The following is a 6,479-nucleotide window of genomic DNA, read 5'->3' on the forward strand; positions in this document are numbered from 1 at the left end:
AAAATGAAGTTTGTCATCGATAGTAAGCTCCTCGAGAGGGATGACGAGTTCGGGTTCGGCTAAACACTTTTTCAAGTTAGATACATGGAAAGTAGGATGAACGGAACTCAGCTGAGGCGGAAGATCTAAACGATAAGCAACGGTTCCAACACGCTCCAAAATTTCGAAAGGACCAATATACCGCGGATTTAGCTTCCCGCGTTTCCCAAAACGGATTACACCTTTCCAAGGTGCGACTTTTAACATTACCCGGTCACCGACTTGAAATTCGAGGTCGTTGCGCCGTTTGTCGGTATAACTCTTTTGACGACTCCGGGCCGTCCTAAGCCTATCTCGGATTTGAACGATCTTCTCGGTTGTTTCATGAATAAGTTCGGGACCGGTGATTTGTTTGTCGCCTACTTCGGCCCAACAAAGAGGAGAACGACATTTTTGGCCATATAATGCTTCGAATGGTGCGGCGTTAATACTCGCGTGATAACTATTGTTGTAGGAGAATTCGGCGAGAGGCAAGTGCTTATCCCAAGCTTTTCCAAAGTCGACAATGCAAGCTCGTAGCATGTCTTCCAAGGTTTGAATTGTGCGTTAGCTTTGTCCGTCGGTTTGTGGATGATATGCGGTGCTCATGTCTAAACGCGTTCCCAATGTTTCTTGCAAAGTACGCCGAAATCTAGAAACAAAACGGCCATCTCGGTCGGAGATAATCGATAAGGGTACACTGTGTCGGGCTATGATTTTTTTGATGTAGAGTTGTGCGAGTTTCTCCATGTTGTCGGTTTCCTTCATGGCTAGGAAGTGCGCGGATTTGGTGAGTCGGTCAACAATGACCCAAATAGTATCATAACCGCCAACCGTCTTTGGTAGTTTGGTGATAAAATCCATCGTTATCCTTTCCCATTTCCATTGCGGGATTTCGGGTTGTTGAAGTAGTCCGGACGGTCTTTGATGTTCGGCTTTGACTTTGGAGCAAGTTAGGCACTTTCCAACATAAGTAGCGACGTCCCTTTTAATGTTCGGCCACCAATATTGTTCTTTGAGGTCGTGGTACATCTTATTGGCACCGGGGTGAATTGAATATCTTGACTTATGGGCTTCGTCCAAAATAAGGCTTCGCAAGTCCCCATAACTAGGTACCCAAATTCTTCCAGCGAAATATCGGAGTCCGGTTTCTTTAACTTCGAATCGAGAGGTGAGGACGTTCAAGTGTTCGAGAGAGATGTTTTCATCCTTGAGAGCTTCATCTTGGGCTACACGAATTTGACTATTGAGGTTGGTGTGAATGGTGATGTTTAAAGCTCAGACACGAAGAGGCACCGCTCTTTCTTTTCGACTTAAGGCATCGGCTACTACGTTTGCCTTCCTGGGATGGTAACGAAGCTCGCAATCATAATCGTTCAAAGTTTCAATCCACCGTCGTTGTCTCATGTTTAGTTGCTTTTGATCGAAGATGTGTTGAAGGCTTTTGTGATCGGTGAAGATAGTACTCTTGGTTCCATAAAGATAGTGTCTCCACATTTTAAGTGCAAAGACAACGGCTCCCAGTTCGAGATCATGAGTCGTGTAATTCCGTTCATGAATTTTTAGTTGTCGAGAGGCATAAGCAATGACTTTCTTCCGTTGCATCAATACACACCCAAAACCATGTTTCGAGGCATCGCAATATACAACAAAATCATCATTGCCTTCGGGAAGTGACAAGATAGGAGCGGTGGTTAGTTTTGTCTTCAAGATTTGAAACGCGGATTCTTGCTCGGTCGCCCAAATGAATTTCTTTCCCTTGTGAGTTAATGCGGTTAGAGGACGTGCAACCAAAGAGAAGTTTTCGATGAATCTACGATAGTACCCGGCGAGACCCAAGAATTGACGAATGTGAGTAGGAGTAGTAGGAGTCTCCCATTTACTAATGGCTTCGATTTTCGTGGGATCGACTTTAATACCTTGATCACTTATAACATGACCAAGAAATTGAACTTCCTTCAACCAAAATTCACACTTGGAGAATTTGGCATAAAGTCGTTCTTGTCTCAAGAGTTCAAGCACAAGTCGGAGATGTTGTTCGTGCTCTTCTTCATTTTTAGAATAGATCAATATGTCATCGATGAACACAATAATGAATTTATCGAGATACGGTTTGCACACTCGGTTCATAAGATCCATGAACACCGCCGGTGCGTTAATGAGACCAAATGGCATGACAAGGAATTCATAACTACCATAACGAGTTCGGAAAGCGGTTTTGGAGACATCTTCCCCCTTAACCCTCAATTGATGATAACCCGAGCGGAGATCGATTTTTGAATATACACAAGACCCTTGTAGTTGATCAAAGAGGTCATCGATGCGAGGAAGAGGATATCGGTTCCTTACCATCAATTTTTTTAGTTCACGATAGTCAATGCACATTCGTAGGGATCCGTCTTTCTTTTTAACAAACAAAATCGGAGCGCCCCAAGGTGAATGGCTAGGTTGGATAAAACCACGATCAAGTAGTTCTTGGATTTGACTTTGCAATTCTTGCATTTCGGATGGAGCGAGTCTATATGGTGCACGTGCTACGGGTGCGGCTCCCGGAATAAGATCGATTTGGAATTCAACCGGTCGATGAGGTGGAAGACCCGGCAATTCATCGGGAAATACATCGGAATAGTCACTAACAATTGGCACATCATCGATGTGCTTCTCATTGGACTCGACTTTCTTAACGTGAGCAAGGATCGCAAAACAACCCTTACGGAGTAGTTTTCTAACTTTAATACACGAAACGAGGTTGAGTCCGGTGCAACTCTTATCGCCATAGACGATCAAAGGTTCACCATTCTCGATAGGGATTCGGATTGCGTTAAGATCACAAAGGATGTGAGATTTTGTTTTGGCTAGCCAATTCATACCGATTATTACATCGAAGCTCCCTAGTTCCATGGGTATCAAGTCAATTTCAAACTCATTACCCAAAATGTTTAACGTACACCCCGGGTAATATGTGTCGGCACTCAATAGTTTTCCGTTGGCCACTTCAATGGTATAAGTGGTATCTAGTGGATGTGGTGGAGTATTAAAAGAATGAGTCAAAGTCTTGGATACAAAACTCTTATCGGTACCCGAATCGAATAAACAAGTAACATAAGTGTTGTTGAGAAGAAACGTACCCGTGACCAATTCATTATCATCTCGGGCTTTCTCGGTGTTGATGTTGAAAGCTCGGCCGCGCGTATTGGGGTTATCTTTCCTCTTCGGACATGCATTTCTATAATGGCCCGTTTGGTCACATTTGTAACAAGTGACCGTTTTTGGAGGATTGGGCCCCTTTCGAGCGATGGGGGCGGCGCTTGTGCAATTGTTGGCCTTATGACCAACTCCTTGGCACCAGTGGCAAATTAGCTTGCCGCATTCACCCGGGTGGTGCTTGTGACATTTGTTGCAAAAAGGTTGAGTTCCGGCATAACCTTTCTTGCCGTCGTTGTTGAAAGGCTTTTTGGTGAAGGTATTGTTGTTGTAGTTGCTTGATGGAGTGGCTTCCCATTTTATTTTGTTGTTACCCGACTTGTCCTCGGCTTTAGGTGCCGGTACTATGATTTCGTCCACCGTCTCTATCAATTTACGGGCCATGTTCAAAGCTTCTTGATGATTAGGGGGTTTGGATGACATTACTCCGTGTTTGATGCTCTTTGGAAGACCATCCATGTAAAGTTCAACCCTTAAAGACTCGGGGTTCACAAGGTTTGGGTACATCAAGGCTAGTTCAGAAAATCGTTGATTATAGGCCTTGAGATCGTTTCCGACCGCTTTTAGAGTTCTTAGCTCTTGTTCGAGCTTTCGGGTTTCCTCTCGCGGAAATTATTCGGTGATCATCTTTCCTTTCAAATCGGACCAAGAGAGAGCGTGGGCTTCATCAGTACCCACCGATTGTACATAGGTGTTCCACCAAGTGAGAGTGACGCCGGAGAAAGTGTGAGTGGAGTACTTGACCTTGTCTTGGTCCCGACAACCGCTTATGCTGAAAACGGCTTCCGTTTGCTCAAACCATCGAGTGAGAGCAACCGGTCCTCCAGTTCCATCGAAAGTGTGAGGTTTGCACCCCATGAAAGCTTTATAGGAGCATCCCTCGTTTGAGTTACCGGCTCCATTGTTGTTATTGTTGTTGTGGTTGTTATTATTATTGTTGTTGGATGAGTGACCGGCCATGGCCGCATCTACGGCGGTGGCTATCATGCGTTGTAGAGCTTGTTCGGGAGTCTCACGGCGTGGCGCACTGCGAAGAGGCATTGTTCCTTCAAAACAAAAGAATACCGTTGGTTAGTATTCTAAATAATACTAGCCGTGATATGGAATAAAGATAGAGAGAAAAATTTTCCTTGACTCGCCTTAAATTCTTTATGTCACAATGTCGGAACGTTCATATGAGTCACCGTAATATAATCCCGGAAATTATATTACCCTGATTCATATGTGCATTTGACATCATTTCATATAGTTAAGGTGGCGTGTCAATCAAATTAAACAACGTGAGATTAAGATGAACTAAGAGTAGATATGAGTAGAAGCGTTCGATTATAAATGCACAAGTAGTCAAGTAATTCCTACTTCAAGTCTATATGCCGGTTGTAGTCTAGACTCACCAATGTACCCTATGACTCGAGGTTGACACCAATGAACTCTAAATCCCTACAACCAACGCTCTGATACCATCTGTAGCGACCCGACAAAATCATCATTGACGGCGCCGTCTACTTAGGTCCCGTTACGTGGTCATAAGTCTTTAAAACAACGTTTGACCAAAAGATATGTCGCATTCATTTCAAATGTAAAGATTGTTCAAAGTTTACAAGAATAGTTCCACCACAGGTTACGTTACAAAGTTATAAGTACAAATGAAACTTATGCGACACAATTTAAAAGTAGCCAAAAGACGCTCCATGTATGCATATATACTCGACATCCAATGCAAGTATCAAAATAATGAGCGGAAGCATGTATCATGTATCGTTCAAGGACCTGAGAAAAACATAGAAATCTGTCAACGAAAACGTTGGTGAAATCATAGGTTTAAGTAAGTAAGTATAAATGAACCACAAGATTTGTAACATTGATATAATAGTAATACATTCCAAAAGTTTGTTTCACGAGCACCCAATTATCAATGCTTAACTTTCCTTCCATAGAACCCCATCACAATAGTGTTAGAACATACACTGTTTCACGAAAATATATTTCATTCGTAAACGGTAGCGAACCGTTTGAATGAGGGTTTGTCAAACCCATATGGCCATATAACATAAGTTCTCGCTTACACCCGGCAAGTGTAACTAATGATAATCGAATTGAGGATTTTTGTTCAAACTCGTATGTAGAATGTTTGTTTTCCTGTACTTGTGTTCACTTAGTAAAAAGAAACGTTTATGTTTTCTCATCCCAAATGTAAGTGCAAAAGAGTAAAATTGGGACTATGATCTCACCTTGAGTGCACGAGTAGTAAAGTACTTCAACAAGTAAACGTGTGCAAAGAACAATGCTAGTCTTGACCTAAATAAATAGGTTGTATCAATAACGATAGTCACGATTGGTCAAAGATGTTCAATTAGTCCTATGGCTCGTTAAGACTCGATCATAATAGCATGTGAATCAAATTGTCATGTTTCATGCAAGGTACAAGTATAAAAGCATGTTAGAACAATTACACAAACATTTGGTTAAGTTTGATTAAAAGTCAACTTGGTCGGGTCAAAGTCAACGAAAAAGTCAACACGTTCGGGTCGGGTCCCGAACTATTTTTCTGAGGTTTTTAATCATATATGAGTATGTTAGAACAAGTTACATGTGAATCGGAGGTCCATAGCATAGCAAACATTTTTCGTAAAATGACCAACGAAGACAGAGCCTGTCAGTGTATCTGGACGGCGTCCAGATTGTCTGGACGGCGTCCAGCTTTGAAGGCTGGGACGGCGTCCAAATATCTGGACGGCGTCCAGCTTTGAAATCTGGGACGGCGTCCAAGGGTCTGGACGGCGTCCAGATTGGTATTCCAGTCTGATGCAGTAAACTTCTAAGTACACGAACCAAAAACCAAACTAACACATTTTATGATCCGCAAACAACGAAAACATGTATCTTATATCATCGGAAAGGTATTTTTACAAAAGATACAACTAACCATATATCATCAATCGAGTTTATCATTTAAAATAACCGAATTCTCGTCAAGTGATTCATTTAGAGTTCGTTTTCCAAGTTTCAAGTTCACAAATTCATTTCATGATTCGGTAGTCCAATCTACACATACGATATGCCGTTTCGAAGGTAATTAAGCGTACATTGCAACTAAACACTTACTAACAACATTAACAAGCATTCAATGCATCAAAAGTTCATTTTAAGGTTCATCAAACCCTAATTAAAAAGCACAAAATCAATAATCATGTTAACGCAAGGTTTTCATATCATCCAACATACCAAAACGAAACTAACGATGCTAGTAACACTTT

Source organism: Rutidosis leptorrhynchoides, chromosome 2 (genome assembly GCF_046630445.1).
Source record: "Rutidosis leptorrhynchoides isolate AG116_Rl617_1_P2 chromosome 2, CSIRO_AGI_Rlap_v1, whole genome shotgun sequence".
Classification (NCBI taxonomy): domain Eukaryota; kingdom Viridiplantae; phylum Streptophyta; class Magnoliopsida; order Asterales; family Asteraceae; genus Rutidosis; species Rutidosis leptorrhynchoides.